Source organism: Bubalus kerabau, chromosome 8 (genome assembly GCF_029407905.1).
Source record: "Bubalus kerabau isolate K-KA32 ecotype Philippines breed swamp buffalo chromosome 8, PCC_UOA_SB_1v2, whole genome shotgun sequence".
In the NCBI taxonomy this organism is placed as follows: domain Eukaryota; kingdom Metazoa; phylum Chordata; class Mammalia; order Artiodactyla; family Bovidae; genus Bubalus; species Bubalus kerabau.
Genome location: NC_073631.1, coordinates 73,182,285 through 73,208,594, shown reverse-complemented (window position 1 = coordinate 73,208,594; position 26,310 = coordinate 73,182,285). Strand labels below are relative to the sequence as shown.

The 26,310-nt window shown below is 41.0% G+C and overlaps 1 long non-coding RNA gene across 1 annotated transcript; it reads left to right on the top strand.

The window, feature by feature from the left end:
- Nucleotides 1-13,195: 13,195 nt before the first annotated feature.
- On the top strand, nt 13,196-21,883 carry LOC129658579 (uncharacterized). Its single transcript, XR_008717423.1, has 3 exons — nt 13,196-13,517; nt 17,831-17,885; nt 21,489-21,883. It is a non-coding gene; the product is annotated as an uncharacterized LOC129658579 (long non-coding RNA).
- The last annotated feature ends 4,427 nt before the right edge of the window (nt 21,884-26,310 follow it).

Here is a 26,310-nt window from a genome sequence, read left to right as displayed (position 1 = left end):
ATGCTCAAACTACTGCACAATTGCACTCATCTTACATGCTAGTAAAGTCATGCTTAAAATTCTCCAAGCCAGGCTTCAGCAATACGTGAACCGTGAACTTCCAGATGTTCAAGCTGGTTTTAGAAAAGGCAGAGGAACCAGAGATCAAATTGCCAACATCCACTGGATCATGGAAAAAGCAAGAGAGTTCCAGAAAAACATCTATTTCTGCTTTATTGACTATGCCAAAGCCTTTGACTTTGTGGATCACAATAAACTATGGAAAATTCTGAAAGAGATGGGAATACCAGACCACCTGACCTGCTTCTTGAGAAACCTGTATGTAGGTCAGGAAGCAACAGTTAGAACTGGACATGGAACAACAGCCTGGTTCCAAATAGGAAAAGGAGTACATCAAGGCTGTATATTGTCACCCTGCTTATTTAACTTATATGCAGAGTACATCATGAGAAATGCTGGGCTGGAGGAAGCACAAGCTGGAATCAAGATTGCTGGGAGAAATATCAATAACCTCAGCTATGCAGATGACACCACCCTTATGGCAGAAAGTGAAGAAGAACTAAAGAGCTTCTTTATGAAAGAGGAGAGTGAAAAAGTTGGCTTAAAGCTCAACATCAGAAAACTAAGATCATGGCATCCGGTCCATCACTTCATGGGAAATAGATAGGGAAACAGTGGCTGATTTTATTTTTCTGTGCTGCAAAATCACTGCAGATGGTGATTGCAGCAGTGAAATTTAAAGACACTTACTCCTTGGAAGGAAAGTTATGACCAACCTAGATAGCATATTCAAAAGCAGAGATATTACTTTGTCAACAAAGGTCCATCTATTCAAGGCTATGGTTTTTCCAGTGGTCATGTATGGATGTGAGAGTTGGACTGTGAAGAAAGCTGAGCGCCAAAGAACTGATGGTTTTGAACTGTGGTGTTGAAGAAGACTCTTGAGAGTCCCTTGGACTTCGAGGAGATCCAACCAGTTCATCCTAAAGATCAGTCCTGGGTGTTCTTTGGAAGGAATGATGTTGAAGCTGAAACTCCAGTACTTTGGCCACCTCATGCGAAGAGCTGACTCATTTGAAAAGACCCTGATGTTGGGAAAGATTGAGGGCAGGAGGAGAAGGGGACGACAGAGGATGAGATGGCTGGATGGCATCACCAACTCAATGGACATGGGTTTGGGTGGACTCCAGGAGTTGGTGATGGACAGGGAGGTCTGGCGTGCTGTGGTTCTTGGGGCCGCAAAGAGTTAGACCAACTGAGCGACTGAACTGAGCTGAAGAGGCCCAAGTTCTTCCCACTTAAGACTACCTTTAACTTCCTAGTGGAGGGCGCTCTTGGAAAAATTAAAGATACGGAGAATTACTGAAGGACTTTATAATTGGGGAGATCAAAGAGAGCAATAGAAGGATTTAACTTTTGTAAAGTTTCTATTTCTTCAGTCTCACTATCAACAAAGTATTGAAAGGGTTAGTGAAATAACATCAAGTCAATCAGCAACTGTAGCCTTAGCTGGTCTGTATAATCCATCCTATATAAACTTATCTTCCAAAAGCACACCTTGCCCATTCTTTTAAAAAATGTGTCTATTATGTGCAATGCATTGTACAAGACTTAGGAGGGGATTTAAAGCCGATCAGAAATATCTGTTTTTCCATAATAAGGAATTTGGTCTTTGTCCTGGGTTTCTGAGAGAGGAATTCAAAACTCTTGGAGTTTTCCAAGTGATAAAAGTACCTTTTTTCTTCCTGGTGGGCCCCTGGACAACACCTGAGATTTTGATAAGGAGATCACTCATGGGAGGGTGGAGTCTTGATGGAGAGATGAAGCATGTGATTTCAGGGTTTGGGCTTTGATCCAGGTGTTATCAACCTGATCTCCAGGAAGGAAGGGGGCTGGGGATTGAATTCAGTCATGTGACCAATGATTTAATCAATCGTGCCTCAATAATGAGACCCCAATAAAAATTTGGGGTACCCAAAGTTCCGGTGAGCTTCCTGGTTGGTGAACACATCAAAGTGCCCAGAGAATGACATGTCCCGAGTCCACCCTGAGAGGACACAGAAGCTCTGTGCTCGAGACCCTTGCCTTATCTGCCTCTTCGTTTGGCTGGTTTATACCCTTTATGGTCCTTTATAATAAAATTGTAATCAGAAGTATAGTGCTTTCCTGAGTTTTGTGTCCTTCTAGTAATTAGCAAACTTGAGAGAGTTGTGGGAAATCCTGAATTTGTAGCCAGTTGGTCAGAAGTGTAGTGGCCTGGGGACCTCCTGCAGTGCAGCTGGTGTCTGAACCTGAAGGGAGGGCAGTTTTGTCAAGAACCATGCTCCTCACCTGTGGAGTCTGCAGTAGTTCTACACTGCATTGCAGCCCTGCAGCTCCCATCTTCAAACTTCACAAATTAGTAGAGGAGATAAGACATAGATGCTAATGAGAAGTAAAAGCATCATGCAACAGTTACAGATGTGCTGTGGGAAACTAAAGACAGGAAAGAGAAATTGCAACTAGGGACACTAGAGGAGGCCTTGGGAGAAGGTGGCCCTGCCTGGAGCCTTAAAAGATGGGTGTCAGCCTTAAAAAAGAATGAAATATTACCATTTGCAGCAACATGGACAGACCTAGAGATTATCATACCAGCTGAAGGAAATCAAGCAAAGAAAGACAAGTATCTTATGATAGCACTTATATGTGGAATCTAAAAAAAGAAGATGATACAAACCAACTTGTTTACAAAACAGAAACAGAATCACAGATGTAGGAAACAAATTTCTGGTTACCAAAGGGGAAAGGGGAGGGAGGGATAAATTAAGAGTAAGGGATTAATAGATAAACACTATATATAAAATAAACAACAAGGTCCTGCAGCTCCCTGTACAGCACAGGGAACTATATTCAACATCTTATAATAACCTATTAAGAGAAAGAATCTGAAGCTGTATGTCTGAAAATAATACAATATTGTAAATCAGCTGTAGTTTAATAAGTAAAATTTTAGAAAGGAAAAAATGATAAGTGAGATTTGGACATGCAGAAATTGTGATAACAAATGTTTAATGAGTGCTTACTCTGCAACAGGCTCTATGTGCATGCTAAGTTGCTTCAGTCGTGTCCAAAACTCTGTGCGACCTTATGGACTGCAGCCCTCCAGGCTCCTCTGTCCATGGAATTCTCTAGGCCAGAATGGCCAGGTAGCCGTTCCCTTCTCTAGGGGATCTTTGCAACCCAGGAATTGAACTCAGGTCTCCCACATGGCAGGCAGATTCTTTACCAGCTGAGCCACCAGGGAAGCCCTTGATATAAACATAAGGGGAAGGGAATAATCTCAGGTTAGGTACTTTAAGAGTTGGACCCTAAAGAAGAATGAGCATTAAAGAAATGATGCTTTTGAGTTGTGGTTCTAGAGAAGACTCTTGAGAGTCCCTTGGACTGCAAGGAGATCAAATCAGTCAATCCTCAAGGAAGTCAACCCTGAATATTCATTGGAACAACTGATGCTGAAGCTGAAGCTCCAATAGTTTGGCCACCTGATGCAAAGAGCCGACTCACTTGGAAAGATCCTGATGGTGGGAAAGATTGAAGGCAAAAGGAGAAGGGGACAGCAGAAGATAAGACGGTTAGATAGCCTTGCTGACTTAATGGACATGAATTTGAGCAAACTGTGGGAGATACTGGAGGAGAGAGGAGACTGGCATGCTATAGTCCATGGGGTCACAAAGAGCTGGACATGACTTAGCGACTAAACGACAGCAAGGTACTTTGATTGCTTGACTAAGGGCTCTGAACTTGATGTAGAAGGCTTTAGAGCATCAAAGATTCTTGAGAATAGGGCTTTGTCATGGATTCTGTGGACTTTTAGTTACTGCAGTGAAAATGTAGGGAATTACTCTTGAAAGCATGGGCCACTCCTCCAAACCAAGGTGCTACTCTTCTAAAGAATGAATTGCTTTCTTCCTAGTACTCAAGTTGTGCTGTATAGACTAGAGGCTCCAAGGAGGAGCCACTCATTCTCATTTTCCACCTCCCATGGCAACTGGCCGAAGGCACAACATAGGCACTTGGGTATTTGTGGGATTCGTGGATATTATACCAGGTTTTACCATATCAAATTGTCACTATTTGACTCCTTTTGGCCTAAAAAAATGGCAACTAATTATGGTTTCAATCTATTTTAAGGCACATTCTATTACATTTATACACAGAGATTGACTAATGCTAAAATTCAAGGGCACTGCTGTTAAAGGAATTAAAGGAAGCATTTAGAAAATATTTAGGGATATTGTTGAATATATCTATATAAATATTATACATATATGCATATGTAATATACATATGTTAGCTATTGTAGAATATGTGTATATATATAGAAAGAGAAACTTAAAGTCCTATCTATAGTTATTTATAGAAGAAATATTATCCAGGCAATCTGATCCTGAGGCCAAATCAAAAGCACACATTTCATTCAAATCAGGTTTATAAACTTGACAGAAAGCTCAATACAGTAGATCAGAAATGAAAGGGGAGAAAGAGAAACAAGAAAATTGGATAAATTTTGTTCAGTAGTTGATGCCAGATATAGTGTTTCATAGAGGATTCTTTATGTGTAAGAAGAGGTCATTTTTAGCTATCTTCCACCAAGAAGTTAGGAGATTTTAATAGTTAGGTATATTTCACATTATTAAAATTTCCTAACTTCTTGGTTATAATTACTGGAGAAGGAAATGGCAGCCCACTCCAGTATTCTTGCCTGGAAAATCCCATGGATTGCGGAGCCTGGCAGGCTACATCCATGGGGTCGAAAAGAGTCGGACACGACTGAACGACTTCACTTCACTTCACATTGGGCTTCCCTAGTAGCTCAGTGATAAAGAATCTGCCTGCAAGGCAGGAAGGAGACTTGGGTTCAATCCCTGGGTTGGAAAGATCCCCTGGAGGAGGGCATAGCAACCCACTCTAGTACTCTTGCCTAGAAGATCCCATGGACAAAGGAGCCTGTCAGGCTGCAGTTCACAGGGTCACATAGTCAGACATGACTGAAGCGACTAAGCAGCAGCATATGTGACATTAGAAATGACGTCATCAATCAAAGGAAAAAGATGAGTTGATGTCAGAGTCCCTCATAAATCCAAAGAGATCCGCCCAGCTGGGAATCCTCCCACTGACCGTGGCTGCTACCACAGAGGGTCAAGCATTAAAGTTAAGCCCCCAAGGGTCATTATCTGTGCAGCTCACCCAACATCAGTGAACAAGTGACTCAGACAGAATGAGCAAAGTGTGTAGCACGCAGCCCAGGTTTTGCAGTCACCCCAAACTTCCAGCCAGGAGTTGTCATGCACACAAGAATCACAATTCAAGGAGAGGGGGAATTTAAAGTAGATTGAAATCCAGCTCAAAATCCTGCCCAGCAAGTCTGTCTTATTCCATATGTTTGCTTAGTTTAATTGAACAGAACATTGTAAGAGACGATTTATTTCCAAAAGCAGCTCAGACCTACTTGTTGCTTGCTGACTCTCCTGAACCAGACCTGTGTGGCAAAGAATTTTCCTTAAGAGTCCTTTCAAAATACTCTGAACTAACTATTCAATGGAGATAATTATTTCCAAGCTAGAGGAAGTAGAAAGGCTGGACTAGACTGAATCACTTAACCTTTGATTTGCACACAAAGAATATTCCTGCCCAAGGTTTGAAGGGAGCCAAATTGAAGGACAAGTGTTCCCCCTAAATTCAAACAATTTTGATCAAATGGCATCTTGCATTTATGAATCCCTGGGAAATTTTGTTATAAGTCTCAAACAATTTAACTTTTCTAACATCGTTTGAAAACTCAGCTTCTAATCTTTAAACTTCATAAATCAGTATGGATTTTATCCCTCAGATGCTGACCTTATAAAGTGGAATGTATCATATGCTTCCTAATATAAGCCCCTTTAATAGCATCTTATGAAGATCAAACTCCCACTATTGTCCCCCACCAAAGTACACATAAAATTACCCTCAACCTCTTAATTTTTTTAGTATTTGTTTATTTGGCTACATAGGGCACTAGTGGTAAAGAACCTGCCTGCCAATGCAGGAGACATAAGAAACGTGAGTTCAATCACTGGGTCAGGAAGATCCCCTGGAGGGGTAAATAGCAACCCACTCTAGTATTCTTGCCTGGAGAATTCCATGGACAGAGGAGCCTGGCAGACTACAGTCCATGGTGCTGCGAAGAATCAGACACGACGGAAGTGACTGAGCACCCACACCATAGGGTCTTAGTTGCAGCATGTGGGATCTTCCTTGGGGAGGAGGACTTAGTTGCCCCTGGGGCATGTGGGATCTTAGTTCCTCAACCAGGGATTGAACCACATCCCCTGCATTGGAAAGTGGATTCTTAACCAGTAGACCGCCAGGGGAGTCCCTCAACCTCTCTTTAAATCTGTTCATTTTGTGTCCCACGGACATAGTATTACATTCTTAGTACAATTGTTCTTTTTCTCCAGATTCTCAGGAGTTTTCTTTTAAGGAAAGAGAGATTTGGGGGATCATTTATCTGAGCTGGGGTATCTTGCAGAGTCTTGTCTGCAGTTGCTTGCAATCATACAAAGCATGGCAGCCCCTACCAGGCACCCTAGTTGCTTACTCACATTTTGTTCTCTCCCCTAAATTCAGTTCATCTTGCTCTAACATGAGAGAGAGACTGTTTTTCCACAAGCCCTTCTTTCTGGGAGACATCAGAAACCCCAAGGACTCATGAAAGCCACAGGGCACAGGCTCATAAAGGACAGGACATTCTAAGGTCTTTTAGAAGTCTCTCTCCTGATTTTCAGGCTACTGGACACCTCATTTCCTGTTCAGCTTTCCAATGGGGCGGAGAGGTCTGGACAAGTGCCCTTTTCCTGGCCTTTCTAAGTTTCCTCCCCTCTGTTTCTCTCTGCTCCAAAGAGCTTTTCTTCTTTAGTGATAAAATAATGATATAGCCACCCTTTTGGAAGAATGCCTGGAACTCTATGAAATAACACACCCACCTCCGCACTCAGGCTCCTTACCCTCTTATCTTCCTTCTACCATCTAATATATGTTTACTCAATGTTTTTCCTCCCTACTCTCCCAAAACTGTAAGCGGCCTGAGGGTGGGAACTTGTCTTTTACCACTCTGTCCCCAGAGGCAACACTCACTTAAAGGCAATCTATAAATATTTGTTGAATGAATGAATAAATGTGCCTAGATTGGATGATGTAAACGAAGAGAGTGAAGAACAAACTTACATTAAATAACTTTTTAAATACTTTTTCATTTAACAGTGTGATGAATATCTGGCAAAGGGTTATAGAATTACTCAGTGGATGTTTAAACTGTCAAGGACATTCTAGACCAGTCCCTCAATATAGTATGGGGAAAAATGACTTTTGCTTTCAGATATATACTGCAGCCTGACATTCTTTGCAGGGTTTTTTTTTTTTTTTAAGAAATAATTTTTAGAAAAACATGTGAAACATTTTTATTTAGAACCTAGACTTCAGAGACCTATCATCAAACAATGAATTTTGAGTTTTTCTTTCTTCGAATGCTTCAACCACCAACAATCTGATATACCATTTAAAGTAATTTAACTCTTTCTAGAGAAGAGTCACCTTCACCAAAGATCTTATGAATAGTACATATGACTTATAAAACAATATTCTTTACGCTACTGGCTACAGAATCAAATGTGCATGTGTTAGTTGCTCAGATTCTTTCTGACCGCATGAACTGTAGCCTGCCATCATATGGTACTTTATAAAAGGCTCAGAACTAGCCAGAAAGCTTGTTTCTTTAAATAAAAATTAAAGACGAGGGAAAGGGAGAAGAATACGTTACATCCTCATTTAAGCTTCCAGAATGATTCACCTCTTATCATTTTATTTCTCCATATATTGTCAATGTCACAGGAAAGTGTTTGATTTACTCAGGATCAAGGAATCTCTTGTTAAATCAAATGTTGCTAAGTGCATTACAAATGCAGCTCCATTCAAATTTACCAACTTATATAACCAAGGCTTCCCAGGTGGCGCAGTGGTAAAGAACCGCCCCCTGCCAATGCAGGAGACATAAGAAATGCGGGTTGAGAAGATCCCCTGGAGGAGAGCATGGCAACCCACTCCAGTATTCTTGCCTGGAAAATTCCACGGACAGAGGAGCCTGGCAGGCTACAGTCCATGGGATTGCAAAGAATTGGATGTGACTGAGTGCACACATGTATACACACACACACACACACATCAGGGATAACTCTGCTCTGGTTTCAATTTTGCTTATTAAATATAAGTTGCTATTGGAGCTGATACTGATCCTCAGGCTTATTTCTAACCACTGATGGGATTTTGATTGCGAGATTCAATGACATCAACACTCCAACCAGTGGAGGAAGCCTTTCACACGATGCAGAACAGCTGTTCCAGTATTCTGCTACTCCTGCCTGGAATTCCAACTTTCCTCTGAATTACCAGGCACCACTCAGTTGCTTTCTCCTTTATGTTTCAGTAACACTTTCACACATCTCCCTAGAACACCTATCAGAGTGCTTTGAGATCAATAATTCACATCCAGGATCACTGCTAGCCCATAAGACACCCTTGTATGAATTGGAAAAAGGCACCCTGTCTCTGGAGAAGTCAGAGAAAGATAGGATAATGCCAACTATGTATTTTTATAAAGTTCCAGGGACAAATTAGGCCAGAGAGGACACTCATCTTCCCTCCTCCTGGATCTACACTTCTACCACGAAATAGGAGCGTGATTTGTCAACAACAGCATGTTTCATTGCTTGGTTCAACTGCAAGATGTATCTTGTTAACAATAGTGAGAGTTTTCCTGTAAAGACTGAATCTCTTCCAGAATAAACAGAACCTGGTCAACATTTTGCGTGAGAAAGATTTTTTTAGAGATAAGACATGATTTTCAACTGTGTGCTCTGCAGGTTGTCAGCTATTCCGTGACCTCTCACTGTTTTAGAGCTGGTCTTCTATCTCGGGCATTCCATAAGAATGAGAGAGGAAAATGAAACAGTGTTTTCCTCTTGTGCCTGAGACCATCTAAAAATACCCTTGATCTGTTCTCCCTCCTGCACACTCTTCCAAAAGGAGAGAGGGAAGGAAAAGAGGCATGAGAAGGGCTAGAGGCATTTGTTACTGGGATCTCAATAATATCCCCACAACACAATCTGGAAGCATTGGACCAATGGTTGCTTTTCTCCCTGATCCTGTCTAATAATCGTGATGCCACCAATGTGTAGTCTCTCTGGAGAGCCCTCCTCTAGGCAGGCTAAAGGCTCATTCTGAACAAAGCGAGGGATACACAGCTCTTTGGGTCCCATTTTCTCAGCCAAGCTCAAGGTGTTTGACATATACTGGTATGCATCCTAGTATGACCAGGAATGCCTCTTTTGGGGAATCTTAGGTTTTAATCCTAGAGATAATCTGTCTCAGTGTTTTCAAACTTCTTTGACTTCACCTCATAGTAAGAAAAAAGTTCTTGCAATGCTGTACACACATAACTATATGAACATAGATTTATATGAAAAGCTTCTGGAAACTAGTGACATATAATGCACCCTAATATTTTCTATGCTATTCAATTTTTAAAAAATGCTCATCATAACCCACTAGGTTGATTTCATGGTTCATTAGTGGGCTGGGGCCAACAATTTGAGAATCACTGATCTACTTTCAACCCCTCACGTTGTAGAGCAGGAAATGGAAGTCAAGAAAGGTTAAATAATCTAAACAAGGTTACACAGCCGCTGCCTGGTGGCAGAACCAGGACTAAAACCCTGGTAGCAAAATTATCTAACCTAGCTGATTATCAATAATAAACACTTTTCTTGCAAAACAATGAGCAAGTGCTATGCTAGTACTGTGAAGGGTCTGTGCTATTACAAAATATGTACGTTTTCTTTTTTAACACTAGAAAATTCAAGTCACTCAATCTCACACACAGAACATTTCAGTTGCAAACTCCAGCTATCTAGAGGACTAAGTCTTTCTACATATTTAAACACACACACACACACACACACACATATATACATATACAGTGGATTTGTTTGTTTTACAAATGTTTTAAATTACATCTGCTGCTTGGCTCCAATTTTCTGGCTCATGTACACTTCCTGTCAGTGACATCTATAATCCAACAGAAAAAAACCTAAGCAACAAGTCCTTCCAAAGATCTTTAGTGAAGCTTGCTTGATCAAAAAAGTATCAGTGGGCATCTTTGTGATCTCAGTTACACTAGGGGACTCTATGCAGATATGAATAAAAGTGAGCACTGCAGCTAGGATCTAGAGCTATCTACTAATAGCACAAGTCTACAACAGCTTTAGCAAAGCTCAGCAACCTCATAGCCCATTATTCTTGAATGGTTCACCCTCAAGGGCAGCATGCATAGGAACTGCAGTTGACTTCATTACCCCTCTAAGAGTAGTATCTCCATTAAGATGTTAGTCTTTAAAAATGAAGCCCTAAATTTCAGCAACTAGCATACTTTCCTTCAATAAGGCATGTGTGCCTTCCTGTTCCACCTATTTTTATCCTGTTTTTTCTTAAAAAAAAAAAAAAAAAGCCTGCTCCAGCCAAAGCAAATAGTATCTCTCATTAGAACCAAGATTGGTCTGCAGCCTGCCCAGAATATGGCACTGAGGATGCAGTGGGCTGATTTTGCCCATGGCTTTTTTTTTTTCACTGATATGGTACCTGTCCCCTGGTTCAGCCGATGAAAGCAGCAGTGACCTTTTCCAACAATTGGCCTCTGTCTTTACATTGGCTTTCTGCACTTGACTGTGAGCCATGAAGATCACCTTAAGGGCACCTTTCAACCTACTCCTGTGAAATGGCAACAGAACAGAAAATGACACAGAGGTAAAGGGACACTGAGGTAGAGATATAGATCCTTTTAGCTTGTGAATGTGAAAATGTCACAGGTCCCCTCTGAGCATGTTCCAGCTGAAGGCAAAAACGCTTTGGGGTAAACATATGGACCACATGTGCAGAAGCACTGAAAATTAGGTATGAAAGTTATCGATGCAAAATTATCCCCAAATTCCTGCTGTGATCATTATGATTTTACCTTGGTGTGCTGATTTCTGGTTCACTTTTCAAGTTATGCAATTTCTTTTATAAAATCCCTGCTGCTGCTGCTGCTGCTGCTAAGTCGCTTCAGTCGTGTCCGACTCTGTGAGACCCCATAGACGGCAACCCACCAGGCTCCCCCGTCCCTGGGATTCTCCAGGCAAGAACACTGGAGTGGGTTGCCATTTCCTTCTCCAATGCATGAAAGTGAAAAGTCAAAGTGAAGTCGCTCGGTTGTGTCCAACTCTTCGCGACCCCATGGACTGCAGCCTACCAGGCTCCTCCATCCATGGGATTTTCCAGGCAAGAGTACTGGAGTGGGGTGCCATTGCCTTCTCCTTTAAAACCCCTAGCCAACATTATATCCTCTCCCCTTGGTCTTACTTCAGCATAGCACAGTACATGTCATGTCTCTTCCAAGCCCTAAATGCTAGACAACTGTGTAAGAAATGATTCCCTTTTGGCAGGATAGGCAGAATAAATCAGAGTATTTGATTATAATCTTTAAAACTCAATTTTTAAAAATTGCTATGTTTCTGTACTTTCTAAAGACAGAATGTTAAACAGTGCTTACATTTGTTTTGGCAAACACATGGGTGACTTTTGCAATGGGCAGTCTTCCATATCCGTATTTATGACAAATATGTCAGAATATAATCCATCCTAATGTCTATGAAGGGATCAACATTTACAAGTTATCATTTCCTTCTCATTATGCTGCTTTATTTCTTTACAAAGACAGGCATAGAAATTGCCATGAGATGGGGAATAATCAGTACTCAGAAGAAAACAGAATACCAACTCTTGGACCTGAATAGAAGGATGGTATATGCAATGTTTGTTTCATTTCTTACCTCTTCTTCGAGTGATGCAATGTAACTCACCACAACTCAATCCAATCAAGGAGGTGGCATTTCACAGGAATGCTACCATCATGACAGAGAGGAGGTTCTATAAGTCAACTTTGCTACTGATAACAGTAGCAATTCAGTGACATTAAAAAAAAATTAAGTACCATTTCCAAAGGATAGTTACCTTTGAAGAAATAATATTGCCTTTGCATTGACTTTCATGCTCTAGTTCATCCCCAACAGATAGATGCAGTGAAGAGCCTGTATCCGTACTGTGAACAATATAACTTCCTTTAATGTCAATCCCGGGTGAAATGAACCCAGCCAGGAAGAGCACTACAGGCTTTCCAGTTTTGATCATCAACAGTTCTCCAAAAAGCAGACTTGGATTGTTGTTATCCCAGCAAGTTGATCATTTACAAATGGATCATGTCCAAAAATTTCACTTGTATATTTGGATTATAGAGTGTCAAGTATAAGTGCTTATCTAGGCAATATAAAAATGACAGGTTTCCAGAACAGCTCGTAGACATCTATTTCCTTCATGTTTTGCTGATGGTGTTGGGAGAGACAAACAAGGATGGAGGATTTGAAGAGTAGTAGTTGGCCTTGGAAAGACAATCTGTGGCACAAGATTAAAAAAAAAAAAAAATCTCCTAATGATTTCTACCACTTCCAAAAGGAAAGGAAGGAAGGGGGGCAAAGAAAGAGGAAGGAATAGCTATATCAGCTATGGTCCAACCAAGAAACAGCGTTCTGAGTATTTCGGTTTCTTGAGAGACAAAAACACAGGGTAGCTACTAGGAGGTGTTGAGGCAATTTAGAGATTAGCAGCAGCAGGAAGTTACTACTATCCCTGGAATGGAGGATCACAAAGAAAAGGTGGTATTGCCAGAATCCAGAAGCCGGATCACCCTGTGGAAGCTGGAACTACAACAGGCCTGTCCACTGGGGACTGGAGCCATGAAGGAGCTGCCATAGGTAACATCAGAGAAGAACCTATGGATACAGGGAAGGACAGGAGAAACACCATGGCTTCTCCCTTTCTCCCACCATCCAGTTCCCATTGGTGCCTTCCATTGACCAAACCCAGACAGAAGCCAGCTGACGTAGGAGCCTGGGAAATTCAGCCTCTTGTGATGAAGAGCAGGAAAGGGCAAGGAGTGGATCTGTGGGCTCACAGGTCAGGGCTGGCACATTAGCCAATTAACTAAAAAGAAAAAGAAAAACTCTAATCCCAGTCTTAACAGATTCCACAAGAGGGAGTGGTGAATATTATTAGGTCTGAGAACAAGGACCACGCATGGTCTACATAAAAAGCCAAATTATGATACAACAAAAATAACACCACCAAACACCAATATGAATGATGTTACAAGAAAACCCATGACAGCCAAATGAATGATCAAGAGAGGGAAGAGACCATACTCGTCTGGCTGGAAATGGTTGGGTTCTTGTTTAGAAAGAAGGAAAAGCAGGATGAAACCAAGACATCCAGGGCAGACCAGGCACCATCTATGGAGACAAACAGGTGTTCTGTCAAACAGGTTTGGTCAAACACCACATACCTGCAATGGAAAGGTAAGTGAAACCCGGGGAAAGGAACTGGCTTCCTGGGTTGGGGAGAGGAGCAGGTGAGTGACTCATGGTCGTACCAGTATGGCCCTAGTCTAGGCTAGAAGCCACATTGTGTTTACTGACTCGGTGCCATCACATAGTAAAGTCTGACAATGAATGGAGAGACAAAAAGAAGCTCTCAGGCGGCAGGGGTCCACAAAGGATCTGGTTTTAAAATGGAGGAACGAGGTAGTAGAGACCAACACCAATGGCTAAGAATCTGCACAATAAATCATCTGCCAGTCTTCACTCTTCCCACCCTCACCCCGCCCCCAAACCTCCTTTCCTGCCCCACCCTCGCAGGCTGCAAGTTACTCCTGGAGGAACTGCACCTCATTGGTCTTCGTAGTTTCAGGGCCTTGAACAGTGTTTGGCACAAAGTAGGTGCTCACTGCACAGTGGTTAAATGAATGAATGGACCGAGGTGCACTCTGGGTACACTGGGAGAGCAGAACTGCAGAGGATGACGGCAGACACTGCAGTGATGTGGCAGCGTGCTGGCCTGCTGGAAAACTCCAGCGGCAGCCAAACCAGTGTGGGCAGCTGGAGTCAGAAAACGAGATGGTTCTTTGAAGCAAATATGTTGAGTTATAAACAGCACAGGCCTATGCAAGTAGCCACAGCTGCCCAGCAAAGGACTGGAGCGCAACCGGCACACTATACGTTCCTGCCACCTAAATTCTGCCTGGCTAATTCCGCAGCTGGGAAAAGGGTGGAAGCTGCCTCCCACAGGGGAGACCCACAGAGTTGAGCCAGGATACTCACCACTGCAGTAAAGCTGCATACTGCTGCTGCTAAGTCGCTTCAGTCGTGTCCGACTCTGTGCGACCCCATAGACGGCAGCCCACCAGGCTCCCCCATCCCTGGGATTCTCCAGGCAAGAACACTGGAGTGGGCTGCCATTTCCTTCTCCAGTGCATAAAAGTGAAAAGTGAAAGTGAATTTGCTCAGTCGTGTCTGACTCCTAGCAACCCCATGGACTACAGCCCACCAGGCTCCTCTGTCCATGGGATTTTCCAGGCAAGAGAATTGGAGTGGGGTGCCATTGCCTTCTCCCCAAAGCTGCATAAGGTGGCTCCTAACGTTTGCCCCGAAAAGCCTGTGCCTCTAATATTATTGCCTGTAGAAATGTCCCAACTACTGTAGTTTTAGGCACTGTATAGCAGCTTTAATGTCGGGATTTTTAGTGTGACTATGTCTAAGCGTCCCAGACCCTTTCCTTTTGAGGGATGCTTTAGCAGAAAAAACGGCAACATGCAATCGTTTTCTGTTTTGTATCGCCTCCCCAAAACTTCTCACTTGGCCCAGGATGAGGCAGAGGCCCTTAACAAAACCAGTGAGAAGTCAGTGTGACTTATTAGACCTTGAAGAGAAAGAACCACACCTGATTTATATTTGTCGCCTTTCCTTTCCCATTGGTAGGAATCTAGCCCAGAGCCTGTTTGTCACAGAGATTCATTGAATGAAATAATCCCTTCAGGGAAGTTATAACAATTTTCTAAATTAAATTTAGAAAGAAAGAAACGATTAAAATTAGAAGTGTACCAAATACATCTAATTAAAACAACAATACTACCAACAACCACAATTAAAATGTATTGAACACAAACTAAGTTCCAGGAACTGTGCTAAGCTAAGGAACAGTTGACCTCCTACCTGGCAGGCTCTCCAGCCAGTTACAGAAGCTGCTGCTGGATATAATCAAAGCCTCAGTCTTGCTTTTATTGATTTATTCCCCACCTTCCACAAAAGATTTGAGGTGACCAAGAAGATAGGTACATCAAATAAGATATTTAAAGTGTTTTAGTTTCTGGGGGCTGCCATAACAAAGCACCACCTGCTGGGTAACTTCAATAACAGGAATTTCTTGTCTCTCAGTTCTGGAGGCTAGAAGTGTGAGATCAGGTTTGGGCAAGATTAGCTCCTCCTGAAGGAGCCAGGGAAGTGTCTGTTTCAGGCTTCTCTCCTTATTTTTGGTGGCCTCACTGCTTTCAACAGTATAATTCCATCTTCACACAGCATCCTGATAGTGTTTGTTTCCACATTTCCCCTTTTTTATAAGGGCACCAATTATATTGGATTGGGGACCCACCCTACTCTAATATAACCTCATCTTAACTAATTATATCTGCAATGACCTTATTTAAAAATAAGATCACATTCTGAGGTACTGAGGGTCAAGACTTCAACATATGAATTTTGAGGGGATACAGTTCAACCCTTAACAAAAAAGGGAAATGAAGAAAGCACAGGGGAATTCCCAGCAGGCAGAACACATACAGTTATCTATTCACCCTCCTAAAACTTTGCTAAATTAATTAAGTGAAAATCAAAAATTAGTAATCCATGTGCAGAAAGAAGCTCCAGGAAAGACGACAGGACAGGAAGATGATAGGAGACAGGGTAGATAGCAGAGAGAGGAGATGGAACTGACCTGGCAGAAAAGAATCAAGTTACCACCCAAGGCCAATAAAATGTGAGGCATTTTATCACTCCATGGCATTCCAGAGACCCTGTACTGGGAGATGCCAGATGCCAGGGGAGGCAGGGGTCAGGCAAGAAGCTTGACACAGAGGTTGGTCTACAGTCTGGACGCAGACAGACCACACAGCCAGATGACCATGTTTCCCAAACAGCCTCCTAAAAGTACCAGGAGATTTCTTTTTGGAGAGTTGGAAATGGAAAAGCCCAATTCAGAGGACACCAGGCTTATAAGAGGGCTGGGATAGGGAGCAGGTATAGAACTAAAACCAGGGATCTTAAATGAGAGCCCATAGACCCTGTGGAAGGGTCTCAGCCCTCATCCCCTACCCAAATCTTAGAAAACCTGCAACTGGAAATACAAAGACAGGAGGCTGGAAGATTCTACACTTGGGAGACCCAAATGGCATTCGGGGAATATCTTGTGATAATGATATTTAAGGTTCCCCAACAAAAGACTGTTTCCACACCTGGTTATCCTATAGTGATGCCTACCAGTCACCAATTCTTGCCCATTTATGGAACGTTAAGTGAGCTTTAAGCATCTCAGTCTTAAATACAAAAGGACAATAGGATACTAGAAGAAAGCCTATGAAAGCTGGACATTAAATGAATAAACAAAGGCACAAAAAGGAAACAGAGAACATAAAAGGAACCAAAAAAACATTTTTAAAAATCAGTAATTAATATCCTTTGAGAGATACGGAAGGACAGAATTTGATATAAAGAGAATAATTGGAGAATAAGAAAGACCTCTTGGCAATTAAGAATATGGTAGCAAATTAAAACTCGTTCAGAACATTAGAAGATAAAGATAACAAAAGAAAATAAAACAAAATGTCCAAGAGTTTAAAAATGGGAAAGAAGAAATAAGAAAATAAAGAGATGAAAAAAAGAAAAGATCAATTTGGGAATTCTAACATCTGCATAATAGAAGTTGCCAAACAGTAATAAGAGAAATGGGGGAAAGAAAATTATCAAATAGCAATAATAAAAGTGCTAATAATAATGAATGAAATTTTTTCTGGAACTGAAAAAAACATGTCTCCACGTAGTAACGACCCACTGAAAGCCTAGCATGACAAATGAAATACAAACAAGGCTCATCATTGCGAGAGCTGAGAACCAAAGAGAAGACCTAAGTGTTCCCAGAAAGACAGTACAGGCCACGCAGAAAGTATTGGAAAGAGAATGACATAGTAACATAGTGTAGCAGAGTGTAGTTAAGAGCATAAACTCTGGACTTGTAACCCAACTTATTAGTTATGTGACTGAGTAAGTTACTTGACCTCTTTTGCTTCTGTTCTCCATCTCTAAAAAAGAGATAATGCTTTAAAAAAGAATCCTTATACATGAGCTCTAAAAGACAGACCCCAGGGGGAAAAATTAATTGATATAATTGAGTATACAGAAAATATTATTGATAGGAATGCGGTAGAGACAGAGCACTGGGGGTGTAGTTGATGAAATAAAAATTTTTTAGGCAGGAAAAGAAAGTTTTTAAACATAAAGTTCTGTCTTTGTCCATTTGAGCCTCTAATCCTCTTTTGTGTTACACATTAACTGGATCCCCTTAGAAGACAGAGGAATGCACACACACACACACACACACACAAAATTTTCTCCTGGCGCCAGCAACGTAACTCCTTAGCAGATAACATTCCTTTCTCATTCCTGTAATGGGTCACACTAACCCACTACCTGCTTTGTTGGACTATGTAAACTGTCAATATGTTACATTGATATATAATCGTTTGTCTCAAAAACTTATATAACTGTGCCTTGACCTCTAACAGGCAGAACAGTCCTCAGAGCTTTCTGAAAGGCTATCTCCCAGGTTATAATCCTCAGGTTGGTGCAAATGAAATTTTCCATTTCTTTCTTAGATTGACTACTGATTAATTATACATTGATGGGAGGGGGTGGAACGTAAAAACACAGAAAATCAGGCTGATTAAAAAAATAGGCAGTTTTCAATTCCAGTACAAACAAAGGATGAACAAGAAAGGGGTCACGGTAGTAATCATAGAAGCAAATAAGATTTGTACAGGTAAAATTATATAAATGCCAACTCTTTATTTTCCTAACTAAAAATTGTGATATAACTGATTAAGAGAGATAGGGAGAGGGGAAGGGGTAAGAATAGAGTGGAGACAGAGAGAACTCAGTCCTCATTTACCAAGATGTTAAAGTCGACAGTTAATATATAAAACTGAAAATTAAAGAGACAGAGGGCAGAGCGTGTTATTTCGTAAAATGGAGACAAACACCTGGAGATGCAGCCAAAAGAGTTGAAGGTGATTTCCTCTGAGAAGTGGTACTGGTGGGCTGGGGAGAGATGCAACAGGAAATCTGTAGTGTTTCATTTAGTACTATTTGACTTTTTAAGCTGATTTATGTTACATACATAAAAAACTAACTTTTAAAAGTTAGTTTAAAAAACCCCTTCAAAAAAGGAGGGCCTCTCCAGTGGCTCAGATGGTAAAGATTCTGTCTCTGCAATACAGGAGACCCAAGTTTGATCCCTGGGTCAGAAAGACCCCCTGGAGAAGGGAATGCTTACCCACTCCAGTATTCTTGCCTGGAGAGTTCCACGGACAGAGAAGCCTGGTGAGGTACATACAGTCCATGGGGTCGCAAAGAATCGGACACGATTGAGCAACTTTCACTTTTAAGAAAGGAAGTATAGAGGAAAACAATTCAACTGTTAATCATGGTTATATGTGGATAGTATGATTCCAGATGATTCTAATTTCTTTCAATATTCTTTTCTGTATTATCCAAATTTTTATAAATAAGTGGTATATTACTTTTATAATTTGAAAGTACATTTTATTTTTGAAATGAAATAAAAAATTATTTTCCAAAAATGGTAAAGTCATAATGCTCATAAAAATATAAAATGAACACATGTCAAAAATAAATTATGAGGGAATCAGTAAGATATTACAGCTGATTCAAAGGAGAAATCCAAGTACTACAAAATATAAATGCAACAAAAACATTTGAAATGAATTTGCAAAATTTAGTCTATCCATAAAGCAAGAATCAATTAAATACACTCTTCAAAACTATCTGTATTTTTATGGATAAGAATTATTTACATTCTTACCAGTTTTCTATAAATTTTTAAAGAGTTATAAAATAAGCCTAGTCAAAGATAAACAGGAGTATACATTCCTATAAGATCAGATAATCCCAGAGATTTAAATGTTCCTTTGAAAGGATATCCAGCCATGCTTTTGCCCATTTGAAAATTTCAAAATATTTCCTTCAGTTCAGTTCAGTCGCTCAGTTGTGTCCAACTCTTTGCGACCCCATGAATAGCAGCACGTCAGGTCTCCCTGTCCATCACCATCTCCCGGAGTTCACTCAAACTAACGTCCATCGAGTCGGTGATGCCATCCAGCCATCTCATCCTCTGTCGTCCCTTTCTCCTCCTGCCCTCAATCCCTCCCAGCATCAGAGTCTTTTCAAATGAGTCAACTCTTCGCATGATGTGGCCAAAGTACTGGAGTTTCAGCTTCAGCATCATTCCTTCCAAAAAACACCCACAACTGATCTCCCTCAGAATGGATTGGTTGGACCTCCTTGCAGTCCAAGGGACTCTCAAGAGTCTTCTCCAACACCACAGTTCAAAAGCATCAATTATTCGGCACTCAGCTTTCTTCACAGTCCAACTCTCATATCCATACATGACCACTGGAAAAACCATAGCCTTGACTAGACGGACTTTTGTTGGCAAAGTAATGTCTCTGCTTTTCAATATGCTATCTAGGTTGGTCATAACTTTCCTTCCAAGGAGTAAGCGTCTTTTAATTTCATGGCTGCAGTCACCATTTGCAGTGATTTTGGAACCCCCCCCCCAAATAAAGTCTGACACTGTTTCCACTGTTTCCCCGTCTATTTCCCATGAAGTGATGGGACCAGATGCCATGATCTTCGTTTTCTGAATGTTGAGCTTTAAGCCAACTTTTTCACTCTCCTCCTTCACTTTCATCAAGAGGCTTTTTAGTTCCTCTTCACTTTCTGCCATAAGGGTGGTGTCATCTGCATATCTGAGGTTATTGATATTTCTCCCGGCAATCTTGATTCCAGCTTGTGATTCTTATCTCCTTTCTGCTGCTGCTAAGTCGCTTCAGTCGTGTCTGACTCTGTGCGACCCCATAGACGGCCTCCCACCAGGCTCCCCCGTCCCTGGGATTCTCCAGGCAAGAACACTGGAGTGGGTTGCCATTTCCTTCTCCAATGCATGAAAGTGAAAAGTGAAAGTGAAGTCACTCAGTCGTGTCCAACTCTTAGCGACCTCATGGACTGCAGCCTACCAGGCTCCTCCGTCTTCTCTCTTTACATGTAGCTAAAGGCTAGTCTACAGAACCTTCTGTCATAAAGAGTCATATGATTATTCAATAGTGGGATATAAGTTTGTTTTGAATTTATAGAAGCCTCAGCAAAAAAGGAAAGATTATAAATTTACTGAGATGTCCAGTGGGGCTTAAAATGTTTTGAAACTGAAGACATTTCTTTTTATCTATTTAATTGCTGACAAAACTTTTCTCTGAAGAAAATATCAATTTGCCTTTGTAGCCTGCTTCCTTTGTTTGGGCAAAAATTACCAAAATGATCCCTTTATCCAAACGGAAAGCAAAACCCACCCATTGTTTTAAAACAACAGTCCGTGAGATTGTCATTACCTTTGAATGCAGTTTGATTAAGTAGTGTGTTTAGTGAGGGAAACTGGATTCATTTTAAGTAATATTATTTTATTGGAGAGTTTTTAAATTTCAATTCCTTTCTACATTGGTTTAGACTAAACTATCTCTGAAAGTTAGTTTGGGGGATGGATGGATGTCTCATTGTACAAGCATTTGCTCCTGTGAGAGATAAGATCATATGTTGCCAGAAGGCCTATCTTTCTCATCAGTTTATACCAGATCGTGAAAAGGGACTAAACTTGTTTGGACTGAACTTATAAGGGCCATATACACTGTTGCTTAAAATGATCCAGATTTTATCATTTTTCCCTCCTCCCCATCTTCCTAACTCAGGTATACAACAATTTTTAGATATAGTAAATCATTGGGATTTCCTTATTCAAGCCAGAAATGCAGGACCATATACGACAGGTGCATATTTCCCTGTTTCTGTAGTTGATCTTCCTGGGACAGGGAGGGAGCACAACTGAGACCATCCTTGTGAGCAGAGTGGGGAGAAGATGACCAAGTCTTCCTCTTCCAAGAACAAACCTCAGGAATTGTGCTCTTTTTCATAGGTACAAGGAAAAATTAGGACTTGAATGTCTATCAATGAAGGATTCCTTTTAAAATTCAATTATAGTAAATACAATCAGTGGAAAACTACATAGACATGAAACAAATGTAGAAAGTATTGATGAGTAGGCAGTACAGAGCTGGTGCAGCTGCTCAAAGAATCAACCACCTTCTATCTCCCCAGAAAACCATCCTCCACATAAGGTCACAAGATGACAGCTGTCCTTCCAGACTTCACATCTAAGCTCCGGGCAACATGAAGAAAGAAAAGGCAAAGTACAAAAGACACAGGCCAGATGAACCTTTTTTTTTTTAATTAAGAAGATGATAGTGTTTCCAGAAGGCCCTTGCCATGTACACTTCTACTTAGATTTTATTGGCCAAAATTGTATTCATAACTGTTGTGACATGACTAGCTGCAAGGGAGCCTATGCAGTTTGATTTTCAGCTGGACGTTTTTGTTGTTTTGAATACAGTAAAGGGGACAGACCAGGTATACCTGGCAGTGTCTGCCCCAGGAGTGTATCAAAGAGCATATATCAAACCAAAGTTAGCAAGGTTTATCTCTAGGGAGTATTCTAAGTGACTCATAAACTTCTCCTTTATGTTCTTTTGTATCATCTGGAGTTTTATCATTTTGTATTATTAGAAATTCAGAATCTCAAGTCCCACTCAGTTCAGTTCAGTTCAGTCGCTCAGTCGTGTCCAATTCTTTGCGACCCCATGAATCGCAGCACGCCAGGCCTCCCTGTCCATCACCATCTCCCGGAGTTCACTCAAACTTACGTCCATCAAGTCAGTGATGCCATCCAGCCATCTCATCCTCTGTCGTCCCCTTTTCCTCTTGCCCCCAATCCCTCCCAGCATCACAGTCTTCTCCAATGAGTTAACTCTTCTCATGAGGTGGTCAAAGTACTGGAGTTTCAGCTTTAGCATCATTCCTTCCAAAGAACACCCAGGGCCAATCTTCTTTAGAATGGACTGGTTGGATCTCCTTGCAGTCCATGGGACTCTCAAGAGTCTTCTCCAACACCACAGTTCAAAAGCATCAATTCTTTGGCGCTCAGCTTTCTTCACAGTCCAACTGTCACATCCATACATGACCACTGGAAAAAACCATAGCCTTGACTAGATGGACCTTTGTTGGCAAAGTAATGTCTCTGCTTTTCAATATGCTCAAGTCCCACTATAGACCTACTAAATCAGAAGTTCTGGGACTAGTAACCTATGCAGGGGACACATATTCAGTTCCTGGCCTGGGAAGATTCCACACACCATGGAGCAACTGAATCCACACCTCACAACTACTGACCCTGTACTCTTGAGCCCTCAAATCACAACTATTGAGCCTGAGTGCTGCAACTGCTGAAGCCCATGTGCCTAAGCCTGTTCCACAAGAGAAGCCACAGCAGGGGGAAGCACGTTCACTGCAATGAAGAGTAGCCCCTGATAGCCACAACTAGAGAGAAAGCCTGTGTGCAGCAATGAAGACCCAGCACAACCAAAAATAAATGAGATAAATTTATTTTTAAAAAATTAACAGAAAAAGAAAAGATACTTGCATTTTTAGAGGAAAAAACTGTAACAGTTCAAGGATATCACTCAAGCCAACAAGTGTTTTTTCACAGTACAGCTACAAATACAACCTTCTTCTTTGTTTTGAATCATTAACATTTATTCTGGCCTTTAGCAGTAAGAGTTTTTCAAAGCTGACATTCAGAAGAGGGGAAAAAAATCATCCTTGTGTTTTGATTAATTCCTCTATATTTTTCTTGTGTCTTATCCTCCAGATTTATGAAGATTCAGTTATGTTTATGGTAAAAAAGTTATGGTAAACTTTTTAAATGTTTATGTTTATGGTAAAAATGTTATGGTAAGCTTTTTAAAGTACATAAAGAGAAAAAAAAATATGGAGTGGAAGCGAGGGGTAGAGAGAAACAGATTTTAGGTGAGCATGCTCAGGACCACATGCAGTTAGAAAATGGCAGCTAAAAGCTGAAAACTACTTCCTTTCTCTTCTAAATGCTGAATGGGCAGAGAAGGAGAAAGGAAACGTAATACCATTTTGATTGGGAGATGAAGACAACAATGAAATTAATTTTTAGACATTGCCAAATGCCTGATGATTACATTTGTGCCTTTCAGCATCAAGAAGTAGGTTTTTTGATGTTGCATAAACACCATAATAATTTTATTTTTTCTTTTTGTTAATTAAGTTATCTAGCTCCATTTTAATCATCAGAGGATGTGTAAATGGGTATGTACAGTTCATAGCACCCCAAATGACACCTCATCAGATTGAAAATAGAAAGTCCTTAGTCACTAGACAGCAAAAAATTTTTCACATCCTTAAGAAGATCCTGAATTATATCATTGTAGCCACAATATGTAAAAAGTTAACAGACCCATGACTCAAGCTTTGCCGATCAGAAAACGTCACCCAGAGAAATGGTATGCAAGTGATTTTTAAAAGACCAGAATTCCCCATAGAACTTAAATGATTAATTCCTTTTGTTGTGAGATTTCACACTCATAGCTAGGATCTGAGTCAAAGCACAAATTTCCAGGTAAGACACAAGGATCTGGGAAAAGTCAGCCAGTATCGAGTTGTTCCTGGTTGCTTTTCTTGTGGTTTATCTTCTGGATATCAATGAATCTTCAGCCACCTATGTGATCATCACATACACATCACAAATACAAAGCACTCCCCAAAATTCCAGTGTCACAAACATCCTTGTGGAAATTATGCCTTCCGATTTTTGCTTATCTTCATTTTTCGAAAATGAAATAAAATATTCATATCTGTTCACAGACATTTAGACTCCTAAGTGGTATGACTGACAATACTCTAAATATTTCCCAATTTGAGTGGACAGAGGCAAACAAGGCAGGAAAATTGAGGTTGGATAGTTAAAACTAAAGATGTCGCACTGTAGAAGAACCATTTGAATCTCTCTAAGACCAGTGGAGAAATATCTCAGTACAAACAAGGCCCTTTTGCCTTGTAAGATGTTTGTACTTTTTTCTATAGTTTGATTGAATGAGTTAATCATTCATGAAGACTAGATCAGTCATAAGACTGAGAATGGGAATCACAAAGGCAAATGTTGGCAGGTTCACATCACTTGCTTGGAGAAACACCATTCCAGAGGCAGCAAGTCAAGCTTAATAGTTAGCAATGTGGGCTGTGCCATCAAGCAGACTTTAGGGGTCAGATATTTGAACCTAACATCTACTAGTTGTTGCTGTAATGTGACTTTAGGGCTTTTCATTGGCCCCTTTATATGTCAGTATCACCATCTATAAAATGGGAATAATAGGTCAATTGTGAGGATGAATTGAGTATCATGTGCTAAATTGTGTTGGAATGCTGCTTGGCACATGGTCAGCCCTCAATATCAGCTGTTATCATTATTATGTCTGTATTTGTTGTTGTTGTTTAGTTGCTAAGTCATGTCTGACTCTGTGACCCCATGAACTCCAGCACACCAGGCTTTCTTGTCCTTCACCATCTCCCAGAGTTTGCTCAAACTCATGTCCATTGAGTCGGTGATGCCATCCAACCATCTCATCCTCTGTCACTTCCTTCTCCTCCTGCCTTTAATCTTTCCCAGCATCAGGATCTTTTCCAGTGAGTCAGCTCTCCACATCAGGTGGCCAAAGTACTGGAGCTTCAGCTTCAGCATCAGTCCTTCCAATGAATATTCAGGGTTGAGTTCCTTTAGGATTGACTGGTTGGATCTCCTTGCTGTCCATATAACTATATGTCTGTATTATTTTTTCAGTATCAAATAATGCTCTTTAATAATACAATTTGAATGCATTTAAATACTTTATATCATTTAATATTAAATTACAATCAATTCAACAAAAGCTTAACTTTTTACATTATGTTCTCCTTTGGGGCCACTAGATTCTCTTGAACATGACTCCTCTTCCTCCCCTGATTCCTTAGATTTTCTAGAACCTGAAAGACTGAAATAGAGTAAAGCTGCTATGGGCAAGTTGGGGAGACTAAGAAACAATCATACCAATCGTGGCAGACATACCCTAACATAAGACATATCCCAATTAGTCACCACCCTGTATAATCCCCTGCTCTTGAGAATGGGAGGCACCTGTGACTTGCTTATGACCAACAGAATAGGGCAATAGAATATGTCCCTCTCATGATTGGAGAGAGAAGGAGAAAGAGTAAGAAAGAGGGCCTAAGAAAGCTAGTAACTCCATCTGGAGTCAAAGAGAGACTCTCCTGCCAGCCTTGAAGCAGCAAATGTCCCCACTGAGAAATGCCTTACAGACCCTGGACGGGGAACTGCAGGCAGCCTGCAGCTGACAGCCAGTAAGGAGTCAGGGCCCTCAGTCCTGCAGCCACAAGTAAGTGAATTGTGCCAACAACCTGAATGAGCTTGCAGCAGATTGTTTCCCTGAGTCATCCAAATGAGAATGCATTCTGCCAACACTTTCAGTAGAGCCTTCTGAGAACAAGCAGGGAGACCAGCTAAACCGTGCCTGGACTCCTGGCCAATGAAAACTGAGAGATAATAAGTATGAATGCTTTTAAATTGCTAAATTTGTGGTAATCTGTTGCACAACAATTGAAAATAAATACACCTGCCTTCACCTGTGAATCTTGTTATAGGTTAAATTTTGCCCTGCCAAAAGATGTTGAAATCCTAACTTCAAGTCCCTGTGGATGTGACTTTATTTACAAATAAGTTCTTTGCAAATGATCAAGCTAATACAAGGCCCTAATCCAATTTGCCTGGTGTCCTTATAAGAACTTACTCATTGGAAAAGACCCTGATGCTGGGAAAGATTGAAGGCAGAAGGAGAAGGGGACGACAGAGGGTGAGATAGTTGGATGGTATCACCAACTCTATGGACATGAGTTTGAGCAAGTTATGGGAGTTGGTGATGGACAGGGAAGCCTGGCGTGCTGCAGTCCATGGGGTCGCAAAGAGCTGGACACGACTGAGCAACTGAACTGAACTGAACTTATAAGA